The sequence below is a fragment of the Athene cunicularia genome, assembly GCF_003259725.1.
Source record: "Athene cunicularia isolate RWA chromosome 14 unlocalized genomic scaffold, athCun1 chr14_part1, whole genome shotgun sequence".
Classification (NCBI taxonomy): Eukaryota; Metazoa; Chordata; class Aves; order Strigiformes; family Strigidae; genus Athene; species Athene cunicularia.
In genome coordinates, this window is record NW_020799118.1 from 14128988 (window position 1) to 14141031 (window position 12044).

Consider the following 12044-nt stretch of genomic DNA (forward strand, 5'->3'; position numbering starts at 1 on the left):
ATTAATTAAAAGGAGAATAAAGGAACATCAGTCTGTTGGAGTCCTGGCATCAATTCTGAGAGTAGTTTTGAAGTGGCAACAGTTTTACTTGTTCTTTAAAGTTGCTGTTCTACGTCCTGCACGGTGACTCGGGGCACTAATGTGCAGCACGTGCGGTGCCTTACGCCAATGGCCATCCAGGGACGAGGCGACCCGGCCAGCACAGGACTGAGCTACCTGCCTGTGGTGGGGACACCCCGCCACTGCCCCAGCATTCCTCCACGTCCTTCTGCTTCTAGGGTCTTCCTCCAGACCCTGAAGGAAAGGAGATTTCTGCAGAAGTCAGGTCTCTTCAGGACTTCACACCAGGATCCTACACTGAACTGTTCCTTCTTCTGATCCACTGAGATCTTCAAACCATGGTGGAGCCACCATCCTTCACCGGGCTGCCAGCACTCACCTGCGGCCTGTAAACTGTCTCCGATGGCTTCATAACTCTCCAAGAAACAACTGCTGAGTTTTTTCTGTAGGTGAGAAGAACACTGACGACTTTCAGCCAAATCACGGTTCAAATCGGGATGGTCTTCAAACACAGCTATGTGCATACATATGGACTATGGTTCTCCAAAGCTTTCTTCTGGTTCCTGAGCCTTCAAGTTTTCTTGTCTTCAGGAGACACTTGCTTCAAGCAAGAACTGAAACTCTTCCTGTCCCAGGGAGACTCCAGGAGCTACAATTCAAAAAGCCCAACAAGTCTCTTGAGATTCATAACAAAATCCGAAGAGATTGTGCTTTAAAAATTTATGTTCTGCTGCCATGCGAAGAGCAGGATGTGTCACTGAGAGCATCGCAGCTGAGCTTGGGAGGGTTTCACAGCCAGATTCCTTCCAAAGGGCACTGCTTACCCTTCCTCTTCACAAGAACTTGGCTCCAACTTCAGCCAAACAGAGCACGAGGTTTGGGGACTGTTTACAGGTCAGAGCTGGGTACAGCACACACAACCAATTGTGTAAATCATCAGCCCCTGATGTCATGCAGCCAGAAACCCACCAACAACAAGATATATGTCAACACTTCCAGGCAACTCACTGAGCCATGATGCAAACACTGACATGAGGGTCCCACAGCTGGACAGAGCTGGAGTTAGGTGGTCACCAAACCTTGGCAGGATTTAAGCCTGAATTTGCCTTTATTTTAAAGAAAGTTTGCCTAGAAAAAAACATTCAGAAGAGGTCTTGCACCATACGAGTAATTAATGCTAAAAAGGAATTGCCCATTCAAAGTTCCTGTTCAGTAATTCAAGTTTTAAGAACCTTTTCCATGACAGAGACCTTACTGTGATCCCTGCTAAGCCCCATGAATACAGCAAGCTCTCACACACTTCCCAATACACCTCAAAGCAGCAAAATATTAAATTTTAATATACATAACAAGATCAGAACAGAACAAGGCTATCTCTCATTGTCTGCCTTGTAACAAGATAGGATCAAACCGAGCATGCTCTCAGAGAGGACGCGGTGGCTGGGTCACACCAGCACCATGTGTCCCTCTCATCTGCACAGCGGGTAATTAGCCAGCACGCCACGCTCGCAGCCCACATGTGGGCTAATTACGGCGACCCCCTGGGACTCAAATGGGCTGTACTGGGCTCAGCATCCCCATCTCCTCCCCAAGGCCAGTGGGCTCTGACCGCCCTGCCACCATGCCCTGAGGCCCAGGGCAGGTTTGGGTGATCGTGGCAGCCGTTTGTCTCTGGTGGTCTTCTCAAACAGCCCAGGCATGCTGCAGAGACCTGCAGTAGAGCTGGGGGGACACTTTCACTGACTGGAAGGAAGTGAGGGACATGGTGCAGGCACCCAGAGACCCCCAATCACGGAGCTGGGGGAACCGAGTGACCCAGAACTGTCTGCCAGTGCTGACACCAGGATAGCACCCTCCAACAAAACCATAACCCACTGCCCTCCCATCTAACCCCCTCCCCGTCTAAGATGAGATCTGTGCTTCAAACCCAATGGATGCAGAGCACTGCCGCCTTTAGCAAACCTCCCTCTCCACACAAACTCAGAATAAATAATAAAGCTCAGGACCCAGACAGATGCAGCCTGGACCCCAGGAAAACCTGGTGGGTGAGGGCAGGATGGTGTCCAGCCATGGCAGGTTTGGTCCCACTCCTGCACATGGCCCCTTGCCTGGACCTGGGCACGAGGATGCTCCCACCATCACTGTCAGACCCTCGTCTCTGCCGCGTTCGCTGACCCGGCAGGATCAGGCCCTTGGGGGATGCCTTTCTCCCTTCTCTTTCCGGCAGCAGCCCGGCCCCCGCCTGATGGTTCCTTTGTGAAGGAGAGGCACCAGCGACAGCTCCGCGCCACCCGGGTGGCAGCCGAGCGGATGCAGGTTGTCACGCTTGGGGCTCTGACACCGCAGGGGAACGTTCAACTCCCTCCCTCCCCCAAAAATGGGCTTTTCATGGAGACAAACGATCCCTTCCCTCAACAAAACCTAAATTCTCAGCCGAAAGTACTTGGCAGCAACCCCTTGAAATTTTTCTCATGGCTTGTGTGGCGTAGGAACATGACTTTCTGAAATATAAAGGCAGCCAGAGGAAGCAGCCGATGCTCTTGTTGAAGAATACCCCCCCTCCTGTACCGGCTACGTGCCCCACTGAGCTGTCACTCGTAGGGATGGAGCTGGCAGGTCCTGGCAAGCCAGGCCCAAGGGGCTGGGAAAAGCTCTGCCCAGCCATCAACAACCCACCCAGACCTGGAGAGCCACCACCACGCCAGGGCTGCATCAGCCAGGGACCAGAGGGGCAGCCAGCGGCCCCCTCCCACTCCACAGAATCTATTGACAGTGGCAGTGATGAGGGATCACGCTGACGAGCACCTGATCAATGGCACTTATCGAGCCCCCTCCACCCTCCCAGTAATTGGAGGACTTCTTTTGCTTCCACTCTTATTGACGTTTCCTCCCTGGCAGGGTGTCCGTGGGGGTGTGTTGTCACTCGGAATTAGAGGGGAGCTTAGCGGCACAGGCAGGATCAGGAACAACGGCACGGCACGTGGTGGGAGGCATCCTGCAGGTACAGGCAGGAGAAACCTTTGGGGCACAATCAGCACCCACAGCCAACCTCGAGAAAGGAAAAAAATTAAGGAAAATAATCTGAGGTAGGACTGCAGAAGCATTTCAGGATCCTGACTGCCTGTGGCTACAGCAGGGAGGCAGAATTCTGCTCCCGCATCCCCTCCTCACTGCGCTGTGGTTTGCGTTGGGGGCTTGATTTCCCCTGCAGCAAGAAGCGAGTCTGCTTGCACTCAGAGCGGAGCCATCCTGCCCTCGGCCGGGTGCAGGGGGGGAGCAGAGGGGTGCAGAGCAGAGGGGGGGGCAGCCCTACCCACAGCCCAGGCCCCCCTTAGGACCGGGGTTTGGGATGCTGCGGGCTCTGGAGCAGCTGGGAAGTTGGGCGGTACGGGAGGGCTCCGCCAGCCCCCGCCGAGCAGCACCACGCAGCGCCGGGCAGGAGGCAGAAGCGTGATGTGGCCTCAGGGGACAGGATCTGTCACTTTTCTTGTCCCTTTCCATCAATCACCAGCAGGTTTTTGTTTTTGTCTTTTTTTTTTTTTTTTTTTTTTTTTTTTTTCACAGCGCAGTGCTCACCGAAAGCGGCTGCTAATTCACCGGCTGAACTAGCCCAAAGGGTGCAGGTGAGGAAGTGGCCAAATCTTCATTCCAACTCAGAAACACCTCCCGTGCACCCATGCATGCCCACAGCCAGGCGGGCACACGGACAGCCATGCACACACATGCTAAGTAATAAATCAATAGCAAAGTGGTCAGCCTTTCTCTCAGCAAGGACACTTAACAAGGTCACATCCTTATTCTCTCCAGACTAATGAGTGGAGATTACTAATAAGACCTCAATGACAAGTGACTATATTAATGTAATTCTCTCCTGCTTGTAATCAATTTTGTGTGTTAAAATGCACAACAGCCTCAGCCGCTTGGGATTGCTCGTCACCCCCAGTGCCGCGGAGCTGCTGGCTGGGCTGGGAGAGACGAGTTTTATTCTCCTCCTGTCCTCACCAGGCCGTGGGGTTTCCTCGGCAGAGCACGCTCAGTTGTACAAAATCACTCCCAGGAAGAGCCCAGCAGCACATCCCACTCTCCCTCGGCCGCTTAGAACATTTCTCTGCTGGTGCTTTAACAGCCCAAACAGCGGAAGTTTTCTGCAACTGCTTATGAGAAGCTAATTTCAGCCATTTCACTCTGTATTTCAGTTGTGAATGGTGCTGGTCCCAGCAATCTACGTGCCACCAGCAGCCCCAACCGAGCATCAGGTGCCGGAATGGGGATGGATGCTCTGCTTGGTGTGCGGCTCTAGAGCACCTCGGCCACGCAAAGCCTGGAGTTCTGCAGGCAGAGTCAGCCCTGCTGCCTGCAAATACCGGCAGCACACGGGGTCGGGCATTTACAGCCCCCAGCATCGGGATCACTCGCAGGTTCAAACTCAGTCAGCTGGGCATGCTGCCTCTGTGCCCTGGTTACCGCCCCAGTGGTCTGACTGACTGCAATATTCCCCATTTGCATTTCAAACGACTCTTCAGATCGAGAGTGACTCACTTAAGAGATGCATGAATAATTTTGAAGACGTTTAGACTTCTGTGATCTGCGAGCTGGCTCTTGCGCAGAGGGAGGAGGAAGCGAAATCAAATGAGTCGCTGTGAATTTTCCACCCGGGACCGTCACCCCAAAAGGTGAGCGTGTAAATCCTGAGCAGCCACGAGCACACTGTGCCCTGAGCACCAACCCCTGGATCACGGAGCCCAGACAAGACTCCCCCAGCCCAGGACACACAATGAACACGGCAATGCCCGACACAGTGCCCGGGCGTTTAGGCAGAGACCCAGCCGGAGCGGTGCAGGATTAGACCGGCGCTTCTCCGGACTCTCCGCACATCCACAGAGAGCTGCAATGTATTTCCTGTGTGCACCCACGGCATCTGTCATTTCTTTATTACAGAGCAGATCTATCCCACCCCACTCAGGGGCACTAATTCGGACAAGCCCCGGGTAAAACAGCCTGCTAGAGAGATCCAAGTCGGATCCTGCAAACCCTGACTCATGAGAGCAACACGTAGCGTCCCCCGGAGCCCCGCAAGCTGGTGGGGAGCAAGGACTTGTGCTTCACAGCACCTACTCCCACATCAACCCTTCTCATGAATCCTCTTGCAAGGAAATACTTTAAACCACCACCCCGGCCAGTCTTGGCCAGTCTGCCTCCACCCTGCACCTCTCAGTCACCAAGTGCTTTTCGAAGACCTGCAGAATACCATCCAAAACATCCCTTTGCTCCTCACTTTAATACATTTCTAAACAAATGCACCAGAAAAATGTGGTGGGAGATGCAGAGAGAGATCCAGGAGCTCCGCTGGCTCCTCTGCCATCCACCCCCAGGTAGATGAGCTGGTGATTTTTTAGCCGGCTGGAGGAGGACACAGCTGGCAGAGACGCCTGGCACCGCTCCGTGCCGCAGGAAGGGCTAGCTGGCTCTCTGGAGGGGCCACCTGGCCACGCTGCACCTCCTCAGGGCTGGGGGACTCCGAGCATCTCGGTGTCCCCCACCCCCAGCACATGGTTTGGGCTGAAATGTAGCGTGAGAGCAAGGGCAGGAGTTCAACCGAGATGCTCCACGGAGGAGGGCAGCAGGGGGGGACACCTCGTGGGACCCAGCTGGGGGGAGGAGACCACCCGTGGGCGATGCCAGCCTGCCCGAGCCCCTCTGGCCACATGAAAAGCTGGGAAAGGAGCTGCCAGGCTCGAGTCTCACCCAGCTCCTGGAGCCCCATCAGCTCCGGCTCCAGGGCAGAGCGCGGTCCTGCAGGACTCAGGAGCATCCTCCGACACTGGCCGCCTCCCTAAGCAGGAGGATTTCCAAAGCCCTTTGAAAAGCCATTTAGAGCTAAGTCCTGGTATTAAACCTGGCCTTTCATTAGTAAGGTTTTCAATCTCTGCCCGAGCCTGTTTCAGCAAAAAGTTTTTTAAAAGGTCAGGAAGAAGCTTTTAAGCATATTTGCCAATTAACTATTGTAACCCCCTCCTTGACTCGACTGAGCTGCCCACTTCCGTCTCAGGGGATGGTAATTACTGTTTTATAAATAAGCTTTGAACTCTCTTAAGTAATAGTCTCTCCTTGCATAAAAGCACCCTCTAAATCCACTGGCCTTTTCCACCTTCTGTCACTGTCTGCATCTAAAAATAATCTAGGAAAAAAAACACACCATAATACTTTTAAGAAGAAACTCAGAAACTCTCTCTTACTCTGCGATGACTACCTCTCCAGCCCCTCAATAATTCAACTAACAGAAACCCTGCAGCTTTCACTGCTGCTTGTGAAAGTTTCATGATATTTGACATCTTTTTGGAAGTTCTCTGGAATTATATGGAGGTGATAAAAAAAACTGTCCATGTTTATATGTTTAAATTTCTAGCCCCTGAAGTTACAGAAGAGTAAGCAGAGGAGCACAAGAAAAAGGGCATGAATGAAGAAGTATTTTCCAAAGGTATTGATTCACATAATATTGATTTTTTTTTTTAAAGCAGCCCCATGATTTCTAGGTGCCCAGCTTTACATATTTATTTAAGCAGTCTGGGATAGCAACACTGGCAGACTTGAAATCCTTTAGAAACTCAGGTTACTTCTGCACACCCCACTGCACAGCCTGTATATAAACCTACCCTTTATTTAAAAGAGACAGTGACAGAGAAAGCATTCCTCAGTCGGGAAGACCACGACTCGTTCCACTCTGCAAGTCACAGCTTTTATCCGAAAAATCGCAGCCAACACTAACATGCAGCTTTAATCACTTTAGTCTGACACTATCTACGTAACAACACATGGAATAACCCAACTTAATTTTGCCTTGCAGCTGAGCCAGGCTAAAATTCAGACTCAAAACCTGCTTGTATCAGCAAGAAGCCCTTCATCAGCTTCGGCGGGCTTTGGATCGGGAACAAAACTCGGGAGCTGCCACATCAAAGTCAGGGAATAGCATCAGCGTGAAAGTGGGGGGCAGGAGGGCCAAGCTGTGCTCCTCACCCATTGCTGACTCAATGCCAGTGAGAAAGACCCCCCAAAACAAGGCAGCCACAGCCCCTCTTGCCTGCCCTCGATAATATCTGCCTAGGATCCCTTAAACCAGTTTCAAATGTTAATTCCTCATCATGGCAGTAAAAGCTATTTTTAATCCCACATGAAAACAGTTTGCAGAAGACCAAACTTCACACGTATTACAGATTGCTTCCTAAGGCCGGGTGCTGCTGTGTGTCAGGGAGCAGTAAAACGGGGGCACGACATCGTGGGGAGACCTGTCCAGCTGCTACAGATGCACACAGCACTTAGGGCCTCTCCTAATTGTAGTCCTGGGACTAAAACATTGGCCAAACAGCCAGCGATACAAAAGGGACCTGGAGCCCCTCTACATGTGGACACACTTTTTCTGTCTAACAGCAAATCCAAAGCGTTGTGCACTAAGTAAAAGCGTCAAAATAGCTTCTTCATAGTTACAAAATTACAGCTTTTTCTCAGGTTTCCTGCATTTTTTCTTTGCATTTCAGGATTTATTTTCCAAACATGGGGGTGAGGATAGGGGAAGCTGATACAGAAAGGTCCTATTTTTGTAATGAAAGATAAAAGAAGGAAAAAAAGAAAGAAGAGATCATAAAGTAATAAACCCAAGAAGCATGCTGCAGGACTGAGTTTCTGCAAATGCACCAAGAAAAACAAGGGCCACTCTCAGCTGAAACTCGAGTCCATCAGGAGAACAGATTAGGTGGTGTCAATGAATAAAGATAATGTCCCGGAGCAGCTCACAGTGCATAGCCATCTGACTCCTCGCCAGATTCTTTTGTCTCTTCCCACCTATGTATTTCTTAAACGCGCCTGTGAAAAGCTCTCCCTGGAAGGGGATACAAGTTTCGTGCCAAAATGCAGCCTGGTGACTCCAGAGTAGCTGAAACGACGGATTTTATTCAACAGCTTGCGCTATAGAGTGTCTTGATCTGTCTGTACAATCACAACACACACAAAAACCCCTCAAGGCATCTACTTAGCTCTACTTTTCAACTGCCAATAACACTCACAGCAAAAGTCAAAAGAGCAGCGCTGGAGCCGCGTCCTTTCCCTGCTGCTCAAAGGCTTCAGGGTTGCAAGGTTCGGAGATAACAAAGTCTGGCTCAAGAAATCCTGGATGCCTTTCAAGAACATTATTAGCTCCCATGAATGGGTTTGAAGGAGAGGGGAAAAGAAAAAAAAAACAAAACCAACCAAAAACCAACCCACATCGCATGTAGCAGCTCTCTGCTAACCATCCACCTCCCCCGGGCACACACAGACGCTCCCAAGCTTTGACACCCCCAGCACTAATGCATGCACAGAAGCACAGCGTAAGGCATGACAAGCCACAGGGAAAGTTCCTTCCCCCCGCATGCAAACCTGCATGCCCCGCATCTGATCACAAGGGGAAATGACAGTAAAAAGCTAAATTCAGCCTCCCAGAGATTCAGAGCTCTGGGACAGCTCTGCAGCGTCGGGGGACGCTCAGCGACGATCCTCGCTCGCCGTGTGCCACCGCACAGCCTGGCCACTCACAAGGAAGCCTTGGCCAACTGTTACTAGCTACCCCATATAACTTTTTACTACTTCTGCCCCAAACCATAAGAAAATAAGGAATTCTTTGTATTTCCTATGAAATCCAGTGTGTGCCATCACCCAGGGCACAGTCTCACGGAGCACAACGGCTGTTTTCCCGCAGTGTGCTACACTCAGGGACGTGAAGGGTCTCTAGGAGCCTTGGCCCAGACCCGTTTCTGTGCAACTCTGTCTTTGGCTAATGGAAAAAAACAGGAAGAGGAGACTCAGATCATAGATCATACAAGGAGATATAAGACAGAAGAAAAGTGCCACACTGAGCTGATGTCACTGCAAAGTTTTGGTGGAGACAAGGAAACTGTTCTTTGTATAAGCTACACCAAGCTGAATTCCTCAAAACTCCTTTTTATGGAAGCAAGCATCTGCAGAGAGCCTTCCCGGCACTGCCTACATGCCATTATCCACCGGGTCTCCTGCCCTTTTCCCCACAGCACCAGAACTGCCATGGCCGCGCTGAATTACGACACAAGGCAGATGGAGCGGCCCGAACCCCTAAGCAACATTGGGCGGCTGCGTGGGAAATGAGCCTGGCTCTGGCAACGGAAAAGGGAACAATCCCCTGTGAAATCTCAGCTACGCCCCCAAAACGTCGCCAGCGGAGCAGAGCGGGGCAGAGCAGCGTCCTCTTGCACAGGCATCGTAGGAAACGCAAACACCCCAAGCACCCCAAACGCCGCCTGTGTCCCTGACTCTGATCCCCCTCACACCGAAAGGTCCCTGGGCCGAAAGCTCTGCAGACACAGCGGGGGTCACACCATTACACCCCGTAGCAACTCGGCCCATGACTGCAGTTTTTCTCAATTCACACAAGCGAGGGCAGGATTTGGCCCTGTGCCGTCACGTCAAGTATCTCTTCAAATTTTTGCAATTAAATTCTAAATATTACTGGCAAACATCTCAGATTCCACTCAGTTCTTAACATTTGCCTTCGCCTGTGTTCCCGTAAAGCAGACAGACAGACAGACAGACAGCAAGGTTCCCAGGTTCCCAAACAGGACACTCGCGCTCCCCAAACCACTGTGTGAGCAGAGCAGTAGACACGCCAACATCACTTCTTCTTTTTACTGAGGTTTACTTTAAGCCCTGCTGAGTGCCAAAAAAATTAAAATAGTGTTTTGCTTTAGGATAAAATGTCACATCATGCTTGGATTATCCATTAGGTAATTTATGTTGCCGTCTAGAAAAGGTGTTTAATCTTCTCATAATTAGCTGAACCTATAGTAAGTCATGGAATTTCATATGAGATGCTCGCTGCTTTTGCAGAACATTTTCTTTTCGCTAGCAAAAATAACTACTCCAAAAAAGAGACTTTCAGCTATTTCAAATTTAAATAAAATAAAACACTCCAGTAAGAATAAATGCTTTCAGACAGGAACTTGGGTTATAATGTAAACGACTCGGCACCCACAGGCAGATTCTCCTGCCACAGCAGTGAAATTGTTATGGGACTGAACTACCGAGAAAGAACAAAATAATTCTGTGGCGATATTTCCAAGGAATTTTTTTTTTTTTCTACATTTACTTAAGACAAGCAACGACCTACAGGTGCCTTCGGGCCAAATATCTTGGCATGAGAAGCAGTTGGTGTAATTTTGGTTTCCTAGCAAGTTCAAATATTTTAAAAATGTTTACACCACTTTGAGATATTCATTGGAAAAACCTGAACCTCTGTCCAACTTTTATTTTCCTCCACTCCAACACATCCCAGCTTAAAACATTTAGCTCTGTCTGACTTTCCCAGGGAAAAAACCCTCCGTATAGCAAGGCCCTTAAGAAGACAAAACAAGAGAGACAAAAAGAAGAGGAAACTAGGAAAAATAGTTGTGCGTGTGATTGAAAACACACTTGCTCTATGCAGAGTTAAAGCAAAACATCTACTGATTTTTTTCTCAGTAGAAAGGATGCAACTTCTTCCCAGCACAGCGTACGCTTCCCTGCGACGCATCTGGCCGCGCCAAAAACCTTCCCTGCACTACTTCTCCAAGTTTACCATAACCATATGCAGAATCATCTTAAAACATCTCGCTGGTATCAGGCCAGGCTCCCTGCAAGCACTTACAGCACTAAAAACTCACTACACAGCAATCCAAAACTAAAATTTATTTATTCTTCTCTCTGTGGTCCATCCCGCGAACATCTCGCCGGACTACGGCGAGCGATATGAAAGCGTTCAATCTTCCACGCTTTAATTATGTGCTCACAGTCATTAAACTCCCATTCTGCCAAGCGAGATCTATCTTGCGACCCTCACCCAAAAAGATTAGTGATCATCGTCATTGTTTCTAGAGCAGCGTAGATACAAATGGAACTGCAAAATGAGCTAATAAATCACGGCAATATTAATACAGTCATAAAAATAAGTGCGCTACTTACTGCGTTTGAAGGTGTGTTAAGTCAATAACTTTACAGTCCAGATGTGGTCTTACAGAGCTGAAACTCTGCGGGTAAAATTACCACTAAAATTACACTTTCCATTAAACACGCCGATTTTCACAGGTTATTATTTTGGCGACGATTGCCAAATTGCAACCTTCCCCCAAACATCGAGAAACATTAAGAGCACGTAGGAAACACGGTATTCCCGCGGGGCATGGGGAGACGAGGATAGAGAGGCAGGAAGGACAGGGAGAGCTACTCCTTTTATTATTTTCAGATGTTTCCCCGAAAACACCGCAGCGCTTTTATAAATCTACACATTTGGACTCTCTTCAAACTAACGGACCAGATTCTTTCCCTGGCTTCAAGGGACTGACTGAACGCTCCGACTCTGTTTGGCCTGGCCACTCCGGAGTTGGCCAGGAGACGGGAGTTTAATAGACACCACATGCACAGTAGCTGCTCTTCCGACTGCTTTATCGCCCAAAGAGTTCAATTCCACTGAAACCCTCAAAACTAAACAGCTCCCTTGAATCAATACGGCTCTGCCCTTTGACACAGACCTACTGAGGAATTCAAGCGATACTGTTTTACCCCGGTTTACCCTTCTCCTTCCCTTGCCGCTTCACTGGTTCAAGCCAGGATCAAGCCCGGTCCTGCAAGCCGAGGTGCTCGCTGCCTTTATTTTTATAAGCCACTCGGATAAAATAATTCCTAAAGGAACCAGTGGGGAAACGGTGAGACGGCTGAGAATAACGTGTTAAAGGTTTAAATCACAATGCCTGGATAACTAAAAAAAAAAAAAGCAAATTTCTGCCGCTGGCTGGTCCAGCCACCTGCCCCTAGCTGGGATGGGGGACACGGAGACGGGAGGACACGGGGGATTCGGGGGACACACTCTCACGCTCCTGACTTCAAGCAACAGCCCCAAAAAAACAGCCCCCATCCCCCTCCCCAGCCAAGGCGGAGGGTCAGAGCTGCCA

General features: G+C 49.9%; 1 protein-coding gene across 1 annotated transcript in view; it reads right to left on the minus strand.

The window, feature by feature from the left end:
- Positions 1 to 11687, minus strand: part of HS3ST6 (heparan sulfate-glucosamine 3-sulfotransferase 6) — a 40059-nt gene extending 28372 nt beyond the window's left edge. Inside the window, exon 1 of the mRNA XM_026859255.1 lies at positions 11666 to 11687. The gene's annotated coding sequence lies outside the window, so the exon portion shown is untranslated. The remainder of the gene's footprint in view (positions 1 to 11665) is intronic.
- Positions 11688 to 12044: the final 357 nt, after the last annotated feature.